This window comes from Pogoniulus pusillus, chromosome 11, assembly GCF_015220805.1.
Source record: "Pogoniulus pusillus isolate bPogPus1 chromosome 11, bPogPus1.pri, whole genome shotgun sequence".
In the NCBI taxonomy this organism is placed as follows: domain Eukaryota; kingdom Metazoa; phylum Chordata; class Aves; order Piciformes; family Lybiidae; genus Pogoniulus; species Pogoniulus pusillus.
The window spans coordinates 20,528,428-20,552,261 of NC_087274.1; the positions used below are offsets into that span (position 1 = coordinate 20,528,428).

Genomic DNA, 23,834 nt, shown 5'->3' on the forward strand with positions numbered 1-23,834 from the left:
GCCTTAAACACCTCTAGGGATTGTGCTTCCACAACCTCCCTGGGCAAGCAGTTCCAGAGCCTCACCACCCTCTTCCTAACATCCAGTCTGAATCTACTCATTTCTAGCTTTGCTCAATTCCCCCTAGTCCTATCACTACCTGACATCCTAAAAAGTCCCTTCCCAGCTTTCTTGTAGGCCCCCTTAGGATACTGAAAGGTTACAATAAGGTCACCTTGGAGCCTTCTCCTCTCTGAACTGAACAGCCCCAACTCGCTCAGTCTATTTCCTGAAAGTCACATTAACTATGATAAACTTTGTTCCTATTCTTTAATGTTATCAGATAATTCTTTTCACTTGGCTTTGATTTCGGGACAACAAGAGTATATTTACATCTCTATCTCTCTTGCCCTTTTGCATTACAAGCATAAACAGGGGACAGTTTTCAACTGCATGGAACTTCTCTGGTATACAAATGTTTATTAAAATTAACTTCAGCAGAATGGATATCTTAGACAACTCTTTTCCAACACAAGGCTCCAGTTATTGAGGTCAGCAGGAGTATCAGCTCTACTTCTGTGAGCAGGCTGGAAAGTTCTTCCTTTTTCTTACTTAACTCCTGTATATCAACCTTCCTAAAGAGGGAACAGGAACAGTTGAATATTTCCTCAGTAATTATCTTCATTTTAGCCACATTCAATTTCATAATGGCCAATCCCATTAGCATTAGAATTTCTATTACTCTTTTTACTTGCAGACATGACTTCTTTTTATTTTTTTACCCAATTCTTATTTTATTATCAATTTTCTATGCTCTAGATTGAAGCTCATTTCTCTTTCACTTCAGTTTCATAGAGTGCTTTTTTTAAATTTCCATTATCTTCACTGCATCACCAGATTAGGGTGAGCTTTTATGAAAATTAGTCTCTTTTATGGTGTGGTATCATGACTTTGAAGATTTTCTGATAATTCTCTAGATTTAATCAGAATATCTACCTTCTAATAAGTCTTTCTAAAGAGGCCAAATTCATTATACTTCCAGTATATCTACTATAATGTGGTTCAGAATACTGTTGCTTCATAGTGAATTCATGTGTTATGAAACTACTATTTTAAAACCTCCCCCAGTGTTTAGAGGTTCTTGCTCCATGAATTCTCCTACACTTGCTTTTAAAAGTAATTACATTTTTTCCTCTCTATGCTTTAGAGTCAGATGTTTCCTATTTTTATAGATGGTCTTCAACAGAATGTCTTTTGTGGCTGTGTTCATGAGTCCTGACATGGAGTTTGCAATACTCTGCTAGAGATACACCAAAGTGTGCCTATTGCAATTCAAATAGCAATTCGAGTGGAAAGTGGAAGGGAAGGACTGTGCAGAACTCAGCAGACCCTCTCCAAAGTGTCAGTTACTGAAAACTGTGTTACCACACCACAGTTTTCAAACATGGATGTCTAAAGTTCGCTCACTTTACTCCCTTTATTCTGGTGCCTAAGTACAAGTAACAGGATCTTCTCAGAAGCACTCATGCATGACAGAGTGGGCTTATGTTTTTCAGGTGCCTAAATGTGATTTTCAGTGCTTATATTTTAGAATATTACATGGAAAATTATAAGACATCTTTATTCAACAGTTCACTTCAATACTCTGAAGTCTGACAAGAGCTAGCATATAGTTTTCTACAGCAAAATTAAAACTCAATGTCAATGGATGAGAAATCCCACATCAACTCGAATGTTGTCCTGCATCATTCTCAAATGCATTGTCAGGTCTTGATCTCAGCTCTAATTATTCTGGTTTCATAATGGGAGGAAAAATTACTTCTATGGAGTGCTGCAGAGCAGCAATATCTGTAGTCACAAAGGAGTAAATATGTTTAATTGGGCAGTGACTCTTCCTCACATCTGGAAGGTGGAAGCAGTGGTTCCATATTTCTAAACACAATTTTGGTATCATAGTTTCCATTTACTCAAAGGCTATTTGTCATTAATTTTAAATATAACCTGCTACATATCTTGTACAAAACAGCAGCTCACAGGGACTAATTCCTCTCAGGCAGAGAAAAATCAAGAAATGAGTGCCATGTCACTGTCTGATGTAAAACAGGTATAAGGAGAATCAGAGATCCTATTAAAAGACCTGTTACAAAACTAAAATATACTGAGGTTCATTATACTTTGATTTCTCATTTGTATTTTTGAGAAATCTTTGAGACCTCATACTGAGGGAAGAGTTTGTACACTCTTGCAAATAATGAACAAAATTTTTATTCTTTCTTCACCTTTCATCCTCTGCAAAAAAATATGGCCTCACAGAAGACCATAATGCCTATTTGCTTTTAATAAAAGTGGATCTTGTGCACAGTTTTCTTTATACTTTATGAAAAACTGAATACCCTGATATGATGAAGGCCTCACACGTACTTGTTTTCACCTGCCTGATTTCAGATGTTAATTTGATCTTAGTATAACAGCATGTCTTTGGCAAATACAACACACAATTAAACTCTCTGATCTGCTTCTAATGCTTCTCTGCTCTCTCATACTCACATTTTATTTCAATTAGCTATTTTGACTTATAAATAAATGGCATGCCTTCTCCTCTCGCCCCAGGCAATCAGGTAAACAAAATCTAAGCTTAATTATGCTGTGCTTTCCTCCTTCTGCAAAATCTCTTAATCATTCCCATTCCGAACTGTAGGGTAATAAATTTGGTTTGTTGTCATATTTTCTGGGCATTTCATCAGCTTTTGATTAGGGATCCTTGTCAGGATATTAAAGGTTGCAGATGATTGAAAAAAATATATAGTTTAAAAGTCAATTAACTACAAGGTATAAACTCCTAGCAAACAGACTTTATTAGTTCCTCTATACATGGAACTAATTGGTATTTATTAGGATGCTGAATTATTATTGCTTTGAATGCAGAAGGTGCTGCACCTGACAGAGCTTGCCGACTCAAACTCAGAAATGAGAAAACAGAGATGCATTAATCCCAGGGCAACTTTTGCCCAGGAACAGTTCAACTTCCTTCACTCAAAGGCTTGAGTTGTAAACTCAGCATTCCCAACTTTGCTTCCAAAGAACCAGTTCAGCGCTTCAGGATTGCATTTCTCAGCACTCTAATTCCAGAAGCCTTCATTCTATGTCTGTTGCTAGATGTAGCTATTAAAGTCAGTAGTAGTGATGTATTTTTGACAGAACTATCCACTGTTTACTTCTATTCTTTATTTGCAATGAAGCAGAAGGAAATGTTACATTCCATATGATGTTAAGATGCAATAAAATTTTACCATCTGTTGACAAGAGGGAGGTGAAGAAACATTTGTTAAAATTAATTATTTCAGTTAAAGCTGAGTATGATATATCCAAGATGGCCACAGTATCTTGCAATCATTACTAGCAAAAGGAAGACTATGGAAAACGTGGGCCTGCTGCTGAATGAGCTGGGTGCCCTAGTGGCAGCTACAGAGAAGAAGCAGTTTCAGACTGCTTTTTTTGCTTCAGTCTAAGACCTCAGAAATTCCAGTCCCTGCAGGTAAATGTGGGCAAGAAAGTCAGTGATCCTGTGATCCATTAGGAAGCATGAGGCTAGCAGCTCGAGGGGCGTTCTCCTCCCCATCTACTCTGCCTTGGTGAGGCCACATCTGGACTATTGTGTCCAATTTTGAGTGTAAGAGAGCACTGAAACACAGCATCTAAAGAGGTGTCTCCTTCTCTGGAGAGATTCAAAACCTGTCTGGATGCAGACCCAGGGAACCCGCTCTGTGTGAATCTGTTTTAGCACGAGGGTTGGATTTAGATGATCTCCAGGTGTCACTCCAACCCACACCGCTCTGTGTGATTCTGTGAAAAACTTCAACAGGTGATCTAAATTATAGCAGTCAGGGAATAGATCTCATTTAAAGTATTGAGATAATTCAATCAGACTTCAAAAGAAATGGGATTAAAATGGACTGGTACAGTCAAAACAAGGAATAGAACTATGGTTTGCCTTTTGGTTTTGGGGTTTTTGCTTATAGAGTCAGATTTGTCAGAAAAATATAGGGATGCCACAGTAATTGTCTGGATTAAAGCAAAAGACAGTGTTACTTTTCAAGGCTATGTCACTACAATGAATCATTCTTCACTGTCCCTGAAAGTTTAAAGCACTGATTTAGTCATAAATCAACCAAAGTAAGCCTCCAGCAATAAATTATGCTCCCCCTTTTTTTCAGAGTAGATCCTCTAGCAATTCCTCCCGAGAAAACAAAACTACTCTGTATGACTGAGCAAAAGTACACCACTAGAAGCACTAACTAAGACTGATCCAGAAGGTACAGTTAACATCAATCATAACAGGTGAGAAAGCTTAGGCAGAACTTGCAGGTCCTATCATGCTGCCATAGGTGATACACAGCGTAAGAATAGAGGAGTTCAATAAAGAAGGAAGACACGAGGAAACCCATTCTTTTCTGTATCTCATTTCTTCCCTTCCACCTACAGGGGAAAAGACAGATGAATAAGCTAAGCCTGTCAAGTCCTCAAGCAGGCTATTAGCCACTTTTCTACATCTGTTTGCAGATTTGTGAGAAGATAGAAAAAGAGCACTGTAACTGCTTCCCTTCATGCCTGCATTCCTCGCATCTCTCCCTCTACAGGTTTGCCGAGTAACAAAGCAGGATTCCTTCCTCTCTAGAGCTATCAAGTGAGACTTTCCTCATCCTTTAGTACATCTGGATTCTGGAGGAGGGAAATGGTCCTACTTCTAATTTGCTTTCTCCACTTTCCACTCTGTCTTTAGTGTCACTCCTATAAAGACCCACAGGTTGCCCACAGAAGAGGAGTTTATGGGATTTCTGCACTGCTTTCAGTATAAAAATTCATAACATCTCCTTTGTAATCTGTGCCCCACAGCTGCATAAACCAGAGTTTTAACCTGTTCCATATTAGCATATCACATGTAGTACAAATAAACCCAGCATAAAATCATTTATTCTAGTCAATATATGCATTAGCTTTCTTTTTTTTTCCCTCCAGTCAAACTATTTGTCAAAGCAAGAATAACATTCGTCCAAATTGTGCATATGAAAAATAGCTCTCCATATGATATGCTCAACCCTCCCATTAAAATATTAATTAGCAAATGATTTGCAGTAATATTTCAGGTACATTTGTAAGACCTAATTCACACATTTTGTGTCCTCTGAACCATAGTTTACTTTCTAAATATTTGCTATTCTAACAAAATATGTACTGCCAGCCTCAGGTCATAATTCATGCAGATAGCAAAGACGACTTCATGCCATTTTACAATGTAACTTCCCCATTTAATTAACTCCTTTAATCTGTTAGTATCAGAATATTTTTTTTCCCCTAGCTCTTCTGTTTTTTCCTTGTGTGACTAAAAAGCTCTGTGTACCATTCAGCACAGGTCAGCTTCCCTCCTCTCTCATAGCAACAAAATCCTGGCTACCTCTGAAGTGGATATGCTAAAGGGGAGGGATTTCACATCATCTGTTGTCTCTCCATCTTACATAGACAAAATGCCACAGTTCTGCTCAGAACGTTTTGAGTTTTTTTCAGCAACAACCATTTTGCCTGCAATGCTGACCAGTTTGCTATTGATGACCACACCAACTCAGTAAATATAAATGGCCCATTTCAGGTTCTTTCCTGATTCAGTGATGTAGAGCATATACATTATTTTCCCAATTTCTTAATTTTCCAGAAGCCACAAACTTTCACAGATCTTGCTATTCTTGCTTAAATAAGAGAGAGAGAGAGAGAGATATTGCTCTCCGAATGCTTCACTTGGAAAAATACTCAATACTAACAATTTGTTGCACCAATACATAAGCCATTTTCTTTAATGACACAACTTACATTTTTTGCCAACACAAAGTTCAGTCCTGCAACCCTGATTCAAATGATCTTGCAGGATCTAACTAATTTCAGCAAATCTGTCTGCATTGGTGCCATTCAGTATTCTGCTCTGGCTTGCTGAATCAGGTCGTTAGCAAAGATACACAAATGTATTCAGCCATAGGCAACTTGTGTTTCCCCGTTTCTAAACTGATGAGCTTATCCTGCAGCATAAACAGCTCTTATTTTCCACAAAGCTTTCAGGGAATGAACATGGTCAAGATTAAACTCTTCATTAATTATGACATCTGTTATTTTTAATTATCTATAACCAAATTTTATTGGGTGCCCTGCAATCAGAAAACGTTTTGTTGCTGAGTTCAGTGATAAAAGCCTTATTTCTACAAGGCACGACTGAAATATATCCCGGCCAGTTTGAAGAGCTTCTTTCACTGCTAATGAAGCACCATTACTTAGCCATCATAGCACATTCACTAGCTCTCAATAGCTCTTATTCAGTGAGACTATTTATGACAGCAAAACTGAAAATTAGTTTAAGCATGTGCAGGACGACAGCTTTGACAAGAGGTTCTGTGGAGAGTATTGCTAACACCTTACTTCTCAGAGCAAAAGCAGGCTATGTGGTGTATTTCTGACCAAGCTGCTATGTTAGTTGCTTGAAGAATAACTGAAGTTAAAGAAGGTTTTGTTGTAGTGTTAAAAGGAAAAGAGAAATACATTTACACATTAGTGCAGTAATATTGCCCAAATCCATTTCACCTCATTTACATTCAACAACATTAGTGCAGTGGTGTTTCTCTCCAAGTCACAATTCTGGTTTGATAGCTTTACTGGGAGGGGAAGATGAGAAACAGAAGGTTTGCTGCAGCTGAAGGGAAAAAGAAAGATCAGGACCTCCAGTGTCACTGCAGTGTGCATTGCCTGAATTTTCCTTCCCCTCTCCTTGGACAAATAAGAGTGCTTCTAGTCTAGGTTACCATAGTTTCTGGTTTCCTTAGTAACCCCTTTGAAAGCATTCATGTGTTTGTGTCAGTAAAAGGGTGTGAGTGGATCTAAATTGGAATACAAACCACTCAAACTTTAAGTGAAAAAAAAACTCCAATTCTTTCCTCAATCAACGAAACAAGACCAAACTTAAGCAAAGTCTTAACTGGAATTCAACTAAAATAATTGTAGGTGGGCATAATTTAAATCATGACCTGATGAAAGGACAATTTTGTTCTCAAGTCAGAACCATTTAGGTTCTCTTGGGTAAATCGTGATGATAAACCAAAGAAAAGCATACTTCCTATCCTTAGTACAGCAATTCTGAGCTACAAACTCTGACTCGCAAGGAGGTTTTCTTTCTAGAGTTTTGTTGCAGTTGAGGTATAATTATCAGCAAACAAAACCAAGGCCAGTAAGAATTCAGTGTTTTCTAGTAATTTTGTAGAACTATAACAGAAATGCTGTCACAAAAAAATATACCTGGTAATATTTGGTGCTGTGTTTCCTCCTCTCTTCGTTCGGTTTGCACTGAACACCAGAATAACTGGAAAAAGTTGTCTAAAGAGGTTGAAGAGTTTCCATCCTTGGAGCTATTCAGAATTTCAGTGGACAAAGTGATGATCAACCTGCCCTAAGCTAAGGTGTTGTACTACATTTCCAAAGGTCCTCTCCAGTTTGTTGTTCTTTGACCCTGGGATTCTGTGGAGCGTATAATGGTTGGGAAATGGGCTACATGCAGATTACTGACAGACATAGAGGAGGCGCCAGCTGACAAAAAGATGCTGTTTCACAAATATAAATTCACTCAGAAAAGTATTACAACATTTGAGAGTTTTAAGTGTAAGTGCTTTTGATAATACTTAAACATAAAGAATAGAGAACAGGAACTACAGCATTGCTATTAAATACCCTAACAACAATTTCGGGAATTACAGGAATATGGGAGAATTAGAAGAATTGGAAGCTACAGCTAGAAGAGTTTAATTTTTATATGACAAATGTACAGCTTTTTCCACATACAGATGGGAGAAAGAATGCAAACAAGGGCATAGACAATTTGACAGCAACATGAAGAACGAAATGCTGCTCTAATAAAGACAGCAATGTAAACATCTATCAGGTTTGTAGTTTATATATCTCATTCTTGTCCCTGCACTGATGATGGCTTGCTGTGGTTTTGAAGTCAGTAATGACAAAACTGCCGATACCACTTTTCTAATTTTTGGCTCCTTTACCAATATTTTTAGCTTACAGTAGTGGATAGCAAAATACATTCATTGATCTTAGTCTAACTGATTTTCTAAAATGAAAACAGAAAGGAATTACACAGGTCAGCAGTGAATGGTTTAGATTGTTCCTATGAGCTTCCTCTAAGAAGTGGTTTGAATCAAAATAGATGTTTTCATATATTGGACACTGATTCTATTTATAGCATGTCACATATACATATTTTATCATGCAGGCAGTTTCAGCAGGTGGCTCCTAATAAGCTATTTGCTACATTTCAGAGGTGATTTATTGATTGGCTTCTCATTAATTACCAGTAGGAGCTTTGCCCTTCAGCAGATATGTCTCCATTGCCCACTTTATTGTCCTTAAACTGTTCTCTAATCCTATCTTTGTTTTATGTTTCATTGCCTTAAATCCTTCAGAATATTTACTTCAGCACAAAGAGGAGAATCAGAACAGTACCATTTTGCATTTGTTTTAGTGAAAGTCCACAACAAAAAAAAAAAACCTAGAACCTTCTCCTTGAGCTAAATGCCACTAAAAACATATGGGCTCACAGTCTGACTCAAATCTCAGGAAAAATCAGTGGGAATCTTTCTGTTTAATCAAATAAACTTCTGATCATATCCTGAATATCCCTGGCTTTTATTACAGTTTTAAAAATCTCTCTCCTCTGAAAGGCAGAAGTGACTCCCTAGTGACTTCTAATGCTGTTTTTGAAGAGCAGAAAACTGTAAAGATGAATAACAAGGACATAATTGAAAACATCATTACCACAGTTCACTTCTTAGTTGCTGACCACAAAATCCAAGATTCATCTCTAAGACAAAAAAAAAACCAAACCAACAAACCACAAACAAACAACCAAAAAAAACCCACTGCCACAAACAAACAAAAAATCCCACTGTTTGGAAGTGTCCAGACTCTTCAGAACCCTTCAAGAATTTCCCTTCTGGACTGTAGGAGCTACTTATATTTGGGGGTTATTCTTTATTTGCAGACTGAGATACTACAGTATAATGCTTTAGTATGACAGCTAATATCATTTTTAGAACAATATGTATCATTGCATATTAATATCTATTTTCCTTAGTAAAATTGATTCTTTCCATATCTTGGTGCTTACTAGTCAATAAGATGACACAATCAGGTGCTACTGCTTTCTTTCATCTTCCCATTCCTCCTTTTACTACTGACTTACAGGCGCTGAAGGAAAGAAATAATGAGCATTCTCTAATAGAACAAAAAAAAAACCCACTGAAGATCTATTCACAAATTAGCAACTAGCTCTCATAATAAAAATATGCCTTTTCTAGCCCAGAAACATGCATAAATAGTAAGAAATCATGAATTGGACAGCACACTTATTATAACACCATGTATTTTACTCATCACAGCCACAGAATCATACGTGAGGTATCTGCTACAGTATGTTACTAAAGTGCCTCTCTTATACAGGTAAGGTTATACTTCAAACACCTTTCTTACAACACATTTCCATAAAACCTGCCATCAGATGTCTCAGAGGATTAGCAAATCGATGCCTATACTTTCAGCTTTAGGTACATGATTTAAGTGTCAAAAGGTTGTAGCTAGCAGAACTTGTTACCCTTTGCCAGTGTTCAATAGCTCATATAATCCAGGTCACACCCCACTTTCTTGCAGCAAAAAACAACACTAATGGGCACACTGCAATACAACCTCAAAAGCAGGATTCTTTCAACATTTGGGGTACAACCTAAAACCAGAGGTTAGGCAAAATTATTCAGGGAACTTTTCATTAATGCTGTCTGGTGCTGAAACTTGATCATAAAAATATTACACTGCCATGAAAGAGAGCCCAGGAAGTAGTCTCTTTTTTCATACATGATGGATGTTTTCAGCAGTTTGTATTCTTACAGTATGGTAGGTACCCATACAGGGATAATCCTCCACTACAAAATCAAAACAGCAGTGCCACATGATATTGATTTCAGTAGAGGTTAACTGGCAAAGATGTTGGAGAATCAGTCAGAGAGGTGTCTCATTCTGATTAGACTGTTTGTTTCTAGTAACTGTAATTTGTTCAGGTTCAGAGGCAAAAAAAGAAATTTGTGTTCCTTGTTTTCACTCCAAGTAGCTCGCTGGCTTTGTATACTTTTCTTTTGGAACTAGAAGCACTGAATTAGCAAGGTAATATTAAATAGATTCGTTGTCAGTAAAGCTAAGAACATCCCTGTTCTTATACAGTTAATTAGTCTTGTTACATTAATTGAAAACCATTCAGAACTCAGATCTGAATGGAGGGTGATCTGGGAAAGCAGCCAAGTGGGATTTTAGAGAGCAATGTACAATGTGCCTCTCAACAGCCCGCTGGAGGCAAGGGACATGGCCTTCATCAGGCAGTGGATCAGGCTATACTCCTATTCAAAAGTGTTGCGGAGGAGCCACACATTTATTTTAAGTAGCTGCATTTAGTAGCTGTTATAATAATGAAAAAGGTGGAAAGGGAAAGCCTTTTAGAGACTTTCAGTGACTAAGAAACAAGGTATCTTCTTGCAAATAGGGCTGTGCATAAGATCATAGATAATGGCTAAATACTTTATGGGAAATAGTTGTGCCCTCTTGCAGATGTTTACAATACTTAGATTTTCTCTTCTTTCTTTTTTTGTTCCCAGTTAGGTTCTTTGAATAACAGAATGTTAATAAAATAATCATGGATCATGCATTTTAAAATAAAGTAGATCCACTGTTCTATTTACACAGAGAAAATTAACCTCACAGTGTAACAAATGGGAAAATAGGACTAGGATAAAAACATTTTTTGAGAGCTGGGTCACTTGTTTGCTCAGCTCTTTCTGAGATTTCAGTCTAAAAAATTAAAATAAAATACAGTAACGAAGTACTTCATGAGGGTTTTCTCTTACAAAAAGGCAAAAATACAGAAAAGTAGAAATTGTTTGTACATTTGGATTCCAATTTATGGAAAATTGAATTACAGTTCATTTGTCTTAAGGAAAATAAATGTGTTTACAGCATTTTACCCATGACAAACAACCCAACTCCCATTCAGCTATTAACTAACCCTCTTGAACAGGACAAGGAGAGACATGAACTGTGATAAAGACAAGGAGATTGTTTATCAGTTATCATCACAGGCAAGAGACACAGCTTAGGAAAAATTAATTTCAGTTAGTACCAACAGAAGTATATTTAGATTCTGAGAAACAAAGACAAAAACTAAAACAGTGCCTTCCCCAAGTTTTTGCCGCTCTCAACTCCACCACTTCTTACCTTGCTTCAACTCTAGGTGGTGCAGAGTGATGAGAGCAATGGGATTTTTTGGTCAGTCCATAATGGTTCCTCTCTGCTATTCTTTCCTCCGCACAACTTTGCCCTGCTCCAGCATGACTCCTCACCAAGGCACAGTGCCTTCAGAGAATACCCACCTACTCGGTTGGGAAGGACCTTCATAGGCTGCAGAGAAACACCTGCAGCAGCTCTTCCCCCCTCTGACCCAGGTGTTTAGAGGGCTATTCTCCATTTTCTTTCTCCCCCACCCTCAACCTGCCCATTTTCTTTCTTTAATATGTTTATCACTCACAGCTGAGTGGCTCAGCTCTGCCATGTGGTGGATTGGCTGGAGCAAATTGAAACTGGTTGTTTCCTGCACAGGGCAGCCCCATCCACCCAACAGAGCCCCCTGCCCTGCTACCAAGTAAACTCAGCACAGTGTTTGATTCAGAAATCTGATTACATTTAAATGTAATTTGCAAGGCTCTTGGTAAGGAAAGTCTCTTGTATCACTTTGGAAGCAATAGCAAAATAATCACCTAGAATTATTTTATGTTCTTGAGATGCAAGCTGATCTGAATTAAATCCATGTGTATACCAAAAACTAGTACTGACACTTCATTTCTCTGACAAATATACATTATTTTTTTTCAAATAGGAAGATCATTTGTCTGACAAAATGCTGGAAGATATTCAATCTTTTAGGAAATAATACTTCAAAACAGAGGATAGTGTTGAAAGTCTGTCTTGAAAATAAGGGTATGCATACATGCATCTGAAGGCTCTCCTCTTTTTGTCACACTATGGTTGCACCAGTAAAGGTATCTTTCCTTAAAAATATTGGCATTTTAAGATCATAACAGAATTCATTCCAATGTCTTGAATACCACCAGGTTTGTAAGATGCTTTAGTGAGCAAGACTGTCTCCAAATGCTGTAATTCATTGCCAGCTCTATTTTCCTTTCCTTTTTCCTTCCATAGGTATTGTCATAAATAAATTCTAGGTACCTTATTATAGCCATCTTTATTCATTTGTGTGCATCATCTTTGGCTTTTTGCTATATGACTTTTTTTTTTCTTTTTTAACTACAGATCATTTTGTGACCTGAGTTCTTTTGTAATAATGGGAAAAACTTGGGATCAGGACATGCATTGTGCAAAAAATTGATGCTTGAATTATTAAACGTAACTCTACTCTGATGCACAGTGAAAGACAAATTGAAAATGGAAGCTGTCTATAGTTTAATTAAGGTACACACAATAATCATCAGTTGTCATTAGGACCCTGATTTTCACTATGATGTGCAAATAGAAAAATGCCCAGTTCCCAACACTGAGGTGTTGTGTGGGTTGCAGAACAGGACTGGATCCTCCTTTGTGCAAAACTGCATTTTTATTTATTTCTGGTGACAGTATGTTGCTCCAAACTTTTCATTGCACACAGTGAATTCACGACACTAAGTAGTACTATAGCTTAAAGAATCCCTGGCTTATAAATAATGTATTTTTAATGTTAATCACAATAGATAGGCATATTCTAGAAAAGGAATCAGAAGCAGTATTCTTATTTCTGCAGGAGGATTGGAGTAGGTGACATTTAAAGGTCCTTTCTAATCTATGATTGTATGATTTCTAAGTGATTCCTGTTTAAATTGTGGGTTTATCTTTTGCAATTAGATGCCATAGCCTAAGCTATGATAGAAATTTGCTGATTATAACAGAGCTTTAAACAGCATGCAGGCACATACCAAAACAGACTGGTAGTGCCAAATGAATACAAATCTGAAGTGTTAAATTCTGATGCTTTGAAACACTTCAAGAGCAGAGTTCTGGTAGCTCCAGATTGAGGTCTGTGCTAAGTATACATATGTAATGAAAGGTCTCTATCTCAGCCAGCTTATATCTCAAATATAAGAAGATTCCTTTGTCGGAATGTCGGCCAGATGAATGCTCAGCTGACTCTGGGCAAAGGTCATTAGCACAATGATAGGAAGATATGAAAAATTCAAAGTCTAATTATCATACCTGTGCAAATGAAGTAGAGACTGGCAGAAAAGATGTCCATAGTCGGTTGAAAGACAAGCAAAGTCTGCTTGTGGCACTGTGTGGAGATAGACATGCAGCCTGGAAAATAACAGAAATATCTTTCAAACACATACAGCTTGTACAGAACATGTGGTGCTACTAATGACTAGGTTTTGTGTACATGTTTTGCATATTAATAAATTAATTAACCAAATAAAAAGGCACATGATGGAAATTATTATCTATAGAATTTTGTCAAAGGAACTGATTAGATATCTGTGAAGGAGAGGTGTAAGTCTGATTCAAGTTTCTGGACAAGTGATGCTATGGTGCACAGGATGATTAAGAGGCAAATCATTCAATTATTTTCACTTTACGTGAAAGGCTTTCACAAAATAACCCAAGAGGTGGACCAGGTTGGTTTTGAGCCACCTCACTCAATATTTGTGGCTGGGCAAGGCTGAAAAAATCTGTTCCCTGTGAGAACTGGGGTTCAAGGTAGACTCTGGAGCAGGGAGTACTAGCCTCTGGAACCTAACAGGTCAGGGTAATAAGCTATAGTAAGCTTTTCAGTGGCAACTGCAGACATATTCAGCCTCTCTTTTCCATCTACCACCAAACACAAGGAAATTCTGCAAGAAACATTCTTGTGTTCTATACTGTATGCTTTAGGAGGGTCTGGGTTTTTTACATTTTTTTCATTCTATTGATTGCCTAAACCTGCACACTGAAAATGGCTACTAGCTCCCACTGAAATTAGGAGATATTCCTTTGCAGACCAGCTGAGTTGAATAATGCCGTACAAGACTACCTGAAAAACACACACACACAAGGCCAAACATCAAATTTAAGACTGCACACCACTGCTAATACACAGTGGAAATCACAGAATCACAGAATCATTGAGGCTGGAAAAGATCTCTGAAATCATCAAGTCCAGCCTATGACCTAACACCACCACATCAGATGAACAAAGCCAGCAAGTGCCACATCCAACCTTTTTTTAAAGACTTCCAGGGATGGTGACTCCATCACTTCCCCTGGCAGTCCGTTCCAGTGCCTAATCATCCTTTCCATGAGGAAGTGCTTCCTAACAGTTTCAGCACAGCTTCAGACCATGCCTTCTTGTCCTGTCACAAGTCGCCCGGGAGAAAAGCCTGACCCCACCTGACTACAACTTCCTTTTAAGTAGTTGTAGAGGGTTATAATGTCCCCTCTAAGTCTCCTCTTCTCCAGACTGAACAACCCCAGCTCCCTCAGCCTTTCCTCGTACAACTTTCCCTTCAGCCCACTCACCAGTCTCGTCACTCTCCTCTGCAAGTCTACTTCTGTCAGGGTGCTGAGGTGCTAACAGGTGTCAATGGCTGGGACCAGCCTCTCCCGGACTCCCACCCCACCATTTCACGCCAAGGGCCCAGGGGATGTCTCACCTCAGCAAGGGCCTCCAGTCCCTGCCCAAGCCATGCTGCAGGTCTGCCTGTCCCTATCTGCATCTTCTAGATGGGGCTGGGACCTGCACTGCAGAGAGCTGCTCTCCTGGATGGAGCTCTCAGCCTTGTGTCAGAGCTTGTGACACTGACTTCAGCATCACACAGCAGAACTGTGCTTTTCCGTTCCATGCGCTCACCATGAGTCAAGGAACCATGGGCCTATTATTTGCCTGAAATACTGGGGGTGTTCCAGCTCCAAAAACACTTTAAAAGACACAAAACACAAGGCATACAGGTGGATACTGGATTTGGGTTGATTTTATGGTATTTTGTGATTTTTTTGCTATTTTATGTTATTTTTTCTTGTTTTTTTAAACTTGTTTCAGAGCCAAAATGGCCCAGAGAAGCCCTGACAAGAGGCTATGCTCAATGCTACAGGAGCAAAGAATCAACTCCTAGGAAGCCATGAAAGCTTCACCATCCTGACAGTTTAGAAAGCTTCCTCCTGGATGTGTGGCCCAAAGGACACCTCTGTGCAGCACAAGCAACAGCTTCTGTGTCCTGGGACTCTAGACAGCTTGCTCCCTCTGGATAGGTGGCCCAAAATCCACCTGTGAGCAAAGTGACAGCTTCCCTATCCTGACAGTCTAGAAAGCTTGCCTCCCCCTGGATGGGCAGCCCAAAGGCCACCTTTGTGGAGAGAGGTCCATAGGCCACCTGTGGAGCACAAGAGTTCCCTTCCTGCCATGCCAGTGTAGAGGCTTGCTCCCTCTGGATGGGCAGCCCGAAGGCCACCTTTGTGGAGGACAAGCAACAGGACCTTGACTAGCTAGAGTGGCCTGGAGAAGCCCTGACAAGGAAGGTGCTTGAGCTCAGCGCTGTGGAGGAAAAGCAACTCCTGCGGAAGCCAAGAAAGTTTCCCCATCCTGGGAGTCTGGAGAGTTTCTGTCCCTGGCTATGCAGCCCAAGGGCCACCTTTGTGTAGCACAAGCAGCAGACGCCTGGTCAGAATGGCCCAAAGGAGGCCTGGGCCAGGGTCTGTGCCCAGTGCTGCAGAGGAAGGCAAAAACATCCCCGGGGACTAGTGCCAATCTGCCTCAGGGGAAAGAATTCCTTTCTGACCCCAGTGCTGGCAGTCAGCAACTTCCTGAGCATATGAGCAAGACCTGCTGCCTCCTCTCACAGGCTTCCCACACCTCCCAGGAGATGCACAAGCCCTCTCCCTCAACTTGAAGTTACTATCTCAAGGACTTGCCAGAGGGGGCAAATGTCCCTGGCTTGATAGACCCTGAGGACAGAAGTCCTTCCCATGCTTGGGACCAGTCCAGTGTCTACCAGGGACCAGCATACTCTGCTTAACCCTTCTGCCAGAGAAGTTTTTGCCCCAACTAAAGCACAAAAATTATTCCATGCCTTTTTTTTTTTCCAATTTGCTTGCTTTCTTCCATTATAATTATAAGGGCTATATGGAAGTTTAGAATTACCTTTACTAAGAGCATAGTTAATTCCTGTAGGAAAAATCAATTTCTGTATCACCACAGAATTTGTTTATTTCTAAGGAAGAAAATACTCACTTGCCAAAAAACAAATTTGCAAGCATTTTCCTCCTGGAAAAAAATATGCATTTCAAGATATGGTATCAACAAAAAGCCCATGCTCTTTCATCTAAACATTTGTTTTTACACCTGCCACACAGGACTAAATATAGCCTGATACTGTGTTCCACCACCATATGCTGCCAGTTTCTGAGTGCAGCAAAACTGGGATTAGATTTTAAAGGTTCTATGCAAATTCCAGCTGCTAATGGCACTTGTTTCTCTTTTCAAAAGGAGTTTACAGCTTTATGTGGATGTTTAATTTCTACTTGTAGTTACTTAAGTTACATTCAGACATCAGAAGGCACTTGTCTAAATTTGATATGGTATATTCATCCTGCACACCTGTGAAAGGTTCTTCAGAAGAATAAGGTAGAAGCCGACTACTCACGGGAAATATTAGTTCATGTTAATCAGCACATTATGAAAACATGTCATTGCTTACACTCAGAGCTTCCACATATTCAGTCCTCACAGGTTGCATCTCAAATAGAATTAAAATTATGGCCTTGTAACTAGACCATTCCACAAGCAAAATGGAACTGGGCTGAGGAAAGCATGCTTTCCAATGTTTGGTACAAGACTCTTGCTCAAACACATTTAGGTCAGGCATAAAGTAAATCCATAAGCAAACACTACTCTGCAAATAAATGGTAACATTTTCCAGCATAACTGGAAGCTAAACTTAATGGAATCATAGAATTGTTTTGGTTGGAAAAGATGTTTAAGATCATTGTAATAAGTTTACCAGAACAACCTTCCAATGAGTCACACAAAGTAGTGGCAACAGAAGAGAGCATCTGTGGAGAATTAAATACGCCAAACTCCAACAACAGAGCCCTAACACAATTTTAAAGGGCACCTCATCTCACTTTTTCCTGCAGGAAAATAATCAGCCCTTTCATAGCCTTAGTCCTACTCCAGGAACGTTACAAACAAATGGAAGGGTTGAATCCCTAGTTCAGTTGTCTGGATCCCTTATATTCATCCTAATTCAGCTCAGCTGTTTCCTGGATGAAGCATTTTGTACAGAAGCTCTCACCTCATCCAGGTGAAAGCAAAGCAAGACAACAACAGCAACAACAAACTGAACAGAACAAAACAAAACACAAGAACTAACTCAAGTTCAAAATTTAATTCAGTGTGTTTTATCCTCAGGTGCCAAACTTGAAATACATCAAGTGCTTTGATTTTCAGGAAGCCCCACACTGGCCTTCTGAATACCAGCTCCTGTTGGACAAAGCATATTAGGAATTCCCTCTCCTTTCAAATTCCTCTAAGAAGTATTGGCCAAAGTCAATTAGAGTTCTCTTGGCTGAACTGACAAGTTGTGAGTTACTTTTCTGAAGAAACACGTTACAGGATGATTTGAGATTGACTTTTCTTGAAACTCAGATCAAGCTCTCAAATGAATTATATAAAACTGTTAATCCAGATCTTGTATAACCAGTGTGTAACTGTTAGCTTGTGTAACTTGTGGAACAGTTACATCATCCTGCTTCACATCCACCTTTTTCTATTTTATGCAATTAAGGACAGTGACATGAAAAGACCATCAAATAGGTGCAGGACAGATAATGATAAAAGATTTTATAGCTGTGGTTCTGGGAAGAGTACATTCCTCACAAGGAATTAGTTGTGCAACTTCTAAGAAGTGCCAATAAAATCTTTATTCCTCTCCTTTACCACCCTTTCCCATCCACACATGTGCTGGCACAAACTTTTATGCTATATTTTAGCAAAATACAGCATTTTATTACCTTTTCAGAATTAGAGCCTTTGTCATTCACTCAGTTTATTCTCTATTCTGTGTCTGTCTGAGGCTTTCAACAGTTTCCTATATAAACACCATAAACATATAAGTATATGTGAATTCCTTCTTTATCCTAGCCTTCCATTTAGTATAAGAAAAAAAGATATTCAAGTATTTTAGGTCAGGTCTGGAAATTTTCACTGTTAGGTCACGCTGTCCTGAGCATACTATCTTGTAAAAAGAGTGCTACTGGAAACTTGTAAATTATTGCACTGGACTACTGGGATTGCAGTCTCTCCCAAAATTTATAAAGCATTTACAATAAACCTCCTAGAGAGTCATCACTCATATAATCAAAATGTGTAGTTTTAGAGATAATCCTTTTAATTCATTTTGAAGTTTTGCATTTCACAACAGAGAGCACAGGATGATCTAGCAAGGCAGAACATAAACAGCCAAACTGTATTGCTAGGGCTTTCTTGGGTCAGAGCAGCAGAGCAGATTTCTTTCACATACTGTGTCTTCCTCTAAAGTAATCAATCATGGCTTCTGTCTTTCACAGAGCACTTCAGATTCACAGGCTAAGTGCTTTTTTTTCTCTCTCCCCACCACCCCCAACAGGAGGAAATAGAAGTCACAAAATAAAAGATCAGAACAACAATAACATCAAAACTGACAGAATAAAAGCAGAGATTTCCATGGAGTTTAAATTTTTTTACTGTAGCTGCTTATTGGAGTTTTTGGTACTGTCATCTTCAATCTGGTCTTTGGTGATTGGAGAATTCTTGCTACAGGTTTAACCCACTGTGTCAATTCTAATATACATATTCTGATGTTTATTCTATGTATTATTGTTTATAATGTTCTGTATTGCTTGTTCTCGAAACTTCCTATAAGATTGCAAATGTAAAGGACTTTTGCCATATATGACACAGCAACACATGGACTAAAGACTGCAGCTAACCCACTGCTACTTGCATTCTGGATGTAGGGTTTCAATATTTCAACATTGATGAAGTACTATGACTACGCAAACTGGAAAGTTAAAAGTTCTACTTAAATGAACAAAGCTTTATAAAAAAGCTTAAACAGTATTTCTTAGTTACACTTTTAGATTATAGTGAATTCCTCTGAGGTGGCTCATAAATCTGAGACAAAGACTTTGCCTCCTATAAAGTCTGAAACTTGTAGGTGCCGCCTTCTGTAAATATTAATAATGGCACCAGAACAAGCGCCACAAGCAAAGGGCACTTGGCTGCTCAGAGCCTTCCCAGCAAAGCCCTCACTACCACACAGACTCTGCATTGCTTGTTCTTGAAACTTGCTGTAAGATTGCAAATGTAAAGGAGTTTTCCTATCTATGCCACAGCAACACATGGATTAAAGACTGCAACTACTCTTTCACTGCTACTTGCATTCTGGATGTAGGATTTCAATATTTTTTTGCAGCAGTCAGGAAAGCTTTATTGTGCTTTTGAGCAATCACAGTGACTGACCCAACCCAAACTACATATCAGTTTCCCTAACTGCCCTGCAGAATGTGCTCTTCAGCAATAAACTGCTTGAAAGTAAACACATGTAATATCTTCTAAAGATTAAAAATAATAAACATGTTATGGGACTTTTCAATGACTATAAAAGACACCAGTCTAATTCTGCTAACAACATGACAGCCCAAGCGAGTGCCCAGCAGAGATGCCTTGTGCCTTGGTTCCCTGGGTAACAAGGACACAGAATCGGGCATGGAGCACTAACCTGCCAGGAACAGCGCATAAGCCATTCCACTTTTTTCCTGCTCTGTCATTTAAAAATATTTCACAAGCATTGACTGTCTCAAAAGACTGCTTGAAGGAGGCAGAAATGGCCTTGTGTGCATTCTCCTTTTGAATTCAGGGCAGATCAATGATTGTTTATTTATCCTGAGTGAAGCAAGTGATGGTTTTTCTCCAAATCCTAGCAGATAATGCTCCCATCGCTGAACCTGGCACAACACGTGTCACACAGAGCTGAGAAGTGGCACAAGACTGGAGCAGGTTAGAAATAGGCTGCCTTGGTCATGCAGAGAGCACAATTACTTAATGACAGCAATTTACCAGTTTTACAGTTTGCGGTGCCAAAGAAATATTGCTTGTGACAGTAGAAACAAAGCTAGCCTGAAGTGATTATTCAGCACAGAAAATCGGAGCTGGTTCTTCTAACACTGAAAATCACAGATTTTATTTCACTGTTCAATTAATGCTGTGGATACTCTGTACTAAGTAGATTTCCTGGAAATTTTGGGACACGAGTACTTTTAAATAACTAGATGTTATGGATTAAGCTGTCTTTACTTCCTTGAGTTATTAACTTGACACTAGATTTTTCTAATGATTGGTCACTGTGTGTGATTAGTCTTCCAACTGTGAGAGTTAGTTATCTGTGCTATTTACCTAAGCAACCATGCTAATTCCCTCCTGAAAGATCATGCATAAGAACAGGGCTGCTGAAGCCTGCTGAAGTCTTTCAGTTCACAAGGAGAGAACATTAAAGAAGTAAAAGGTTGCTGAAATCTCTCAAGGCTAGATTAATATCTTCATCTTTTCACATTGAATGAGTGATTTTCAAATGTGTATTATCATCAGTTGTAACAGGAGTTCATAGACAGAAGAATTTTTACTTTTGTTATATTTAAAATCACTTAAGGGGAATAGATGGAAAGGGAATTGGTTTAACAGGTAATGAACTCACAACGGTCTCTCAGGAATAACGTCACTGGTGCACAGAAGGGGAAATCCCAGCTGTATGTATTTTTCCTTGTTGTTTATACAGCCACAGTGCTGATTTCTTAGAGTTATATGAAATGAATGAGAGTCAAAATGCAAAAAGAACTAGTAATTAAATTAGGGGGTGGAATTTTGACTACAAAAAATTAATTAGCCCAAAAGCTAACACACAATGGTTTTTACACTTGACTAGATTTCAGACCGAAAAACACTAGGAATCTATCATTGCTTTCTGACCTACTTTCCATGGTCGTGGCTAATTCGATCTTCTTGCCTTTCATATCTCTCTGTTTCTACCAACAGACAGATGAGCAGTGGAAGAACAGAAGAGGCAGGTTGGTGTAAGAGGCCAGATCAAGGCAAATCACAGCAAACAAGAGATTAGAAGATTTTAGAGACCTGCTCTTTAAATGAGCAGACGATTAGTCTTAATTAGACAATTAAAACAAAGGACAGTATTGTCACATTGTCCCTTAAACTACCAAAAAGTGTAATATATGATGTCTGAAACCACCATTATAGCACTTAAAGTATCATATCTAAATTCTACCAAAATTTACCAAAGGCAATTGAATAAAAAGTAGATCTGTTTGGGAAATAAACCCTCAGAAATAGGGTGAGGAGGGAGAGAATTGAGTACACCAGACATTCTCCACAAGAATTAATGTTACTTTTGTTTAAGAACTATATATTTGCTTTGGAACAAATGCGGTTTATAAGGTGTGAAGCAGCCCAGAAATCATAGCTCTCGTTTCAATTTGGCTATTTCACATGACCTGAACAGCATGAAAGTTGGTTTGTTTTTTTCCAAGCTAATATTATTTTCCCTTTTTTTCCCTTAAGAAACTTTTCATATATCCCAATTTCCCTCCTGAGCCCTTCCAGAGCAATTTAATTCTGATTTCCTCAGTAAATGAGGTTTACATAACAGCATAACCATTGTCATCTGTACTCTTTGTCTTGCAACAGCTTTTCACCTCACTGACCACTCTAAAATCAACTCTATGAAGACACAAATTTCTACAAATGTGTCTGAAAATTTACAGATCTTTGGTGGAGACAGACCAAAATTCATGGCCCTTTGGAAAGGAAAACAGTGTAACTCCAGCAGCTTCCTTTTAACCAGACACTGTATACATGGACTAAAGTCAGCCTCGCCATGAGCTGCTACAGACTTAGACAAACGTGGATGTGATTTAGGAGCTAGGGAAAAAAAACCAGAGTGAGCAGAGGACAAATGTATTTCTGACTGAAAAGAGCTTCATAATAATGAATATAATCTTTGTCCAGATTTTCAAGGAAATCACAATTTTGTAATTTCTGCTTGTTAAATTGGTTTCTTCAACTCTCTTTTTTACAGGATTTATGCTAGACTCTTCCTTTCATAGCAAAGGAGAAAGCAAACAAAACAACAACAACAAAACACCAAACAAAAAAACTCTGTTTAAAAGGACTTCAATCTACCACAAAATAGACTGAAAGCCTATCTGCAGGGAAGAATAAAAATAGATTTCAGGAAGACAGACTTCAGAGAAGAAAACAACAACAAAACCCCAACAACAAAACAGTTCTGCTTACTTGTGTGAAACAAAGTAAAGAATTCCTGGATTAATTTAGAGAAACAAAGGGAAACCAGATTAACAAGTAGGATTGCTCATTTTCTTTCAACACCATTTTCATTCAATACCTGGGATTTGAGGCTGCTTGGAGTAGGGGTGGGAAGGAGCCTCTGAGGATCATCTAGTCTAAAACCCTGCAAGTTCACCTAGATCAGGTGAACACAGGAATTTCTCCAGACAGGTTTTTAAAATCTTCAGAGAAGGAGACTCCACAACTGCTCTGAGTAGCCTGTTCCAGTGCTCCAGCACCCTCATTGGAAAGATGTTTTCCCTTGTGTTTTGGTGGAATTTCATGTCCATTACCCCTTATTCTATCACTGGACACCAATGATATTATCATCCCTTTCTTAATGTGGAGACTAAAACTGTTATTTCTTTCATGGCAACTAGCAGAGACTGAAATATACTGACCTTTAGAGAATAAAAAGATATACTGGGATGGAACTTGTCAGTAGCTTGGCTTTCCTTTAAAGCAAGGTTCTTTGAGATATAATCATACAAATATCTCTAAGCATTCTCTATATATCTCAGATCAATATATATATATATATATATATATATATATATATATATATATATATATATATATCCCACATCCTTGCTTAAGATAACTAGCACTAGAAGAAAAACTACTACAACTTTGTTGATGACTCAAAAAAAAACAACCTTAAACAACACACACAAAACAGTTCTAGAGGCATTTATTTAGAAAAAAAAATACCTATACAGATAAAAGTGGCAGAATTAGGAGCCTCAGTTTTATCTGAGGTGGCACACTGGAAAGAGTTCATTTAGTCTGCATTTGAGGACATGGAAGACATCATTTTTTATGCCTCAGCTACTGAGCCTTTAGACACCCCACTCCCCCCAGGGTACTGGGGTCTCTTTCAAGGCACTGGGTCAGATTCAATGAGAATAGGAATCACCTTTCAGGCAGGTGTGATATGTACACTTATCTAACAGCAACCAAATGAGAAAAGAGAAGATTTTGATCTTTTCCTTTCACTCTGACTCAAAGAATACACAGAAGAGCAATTGAGGGTTTTTTTCCAGTAGTAACAGCACAGGTAATCAGTTGGCTCAAAAAATTGCTTTGAGAGGCCTACCATAAGCAAGTAGTGCTCAGAGGCCGAGGCAGACATATCAGCTCTTCACAACTTTCCAAAGGAATGACAGGAATATAAAGCCAGAAGGAAAACAACACACCACAAAATAACATGTAATGCAAGTTTCATAAGGGCTGACTGATCAGTGACCACTCCATGATGTCAGATACAAAAAGAAAGGTATAAAAGTTCAAAAAGGTAACAGGCACAAAC

At 38.6% G+C, this 23,834-nt stretch overlaps 1 long non-coding RNA gene across 2 annotated transcripts in view; it reads right to left on the bottom strand.

The window, feature by feature from the left end:
* LOC135179762 (uncharacterized) overlaps positions 1 to 11,526 on the bottom strand; it is a 220,740-nt gene extending 209,214 nt beyond the window's left edge. For both annotated transcript variants that reach the window (XR_010304114.1, XR_010304113.1), the window contains exon 1: positions 11,332 to 11,526. This is a non-coding gene — a long non-coding RNA (uncharacterized LOC135179762). The remainder of the gene's footprint in view (positions 1 to 11,331) is intronic.
* Between the last annotated feature and the right edge of the window lie 12,308 nt (positions 11,527 to 23,834).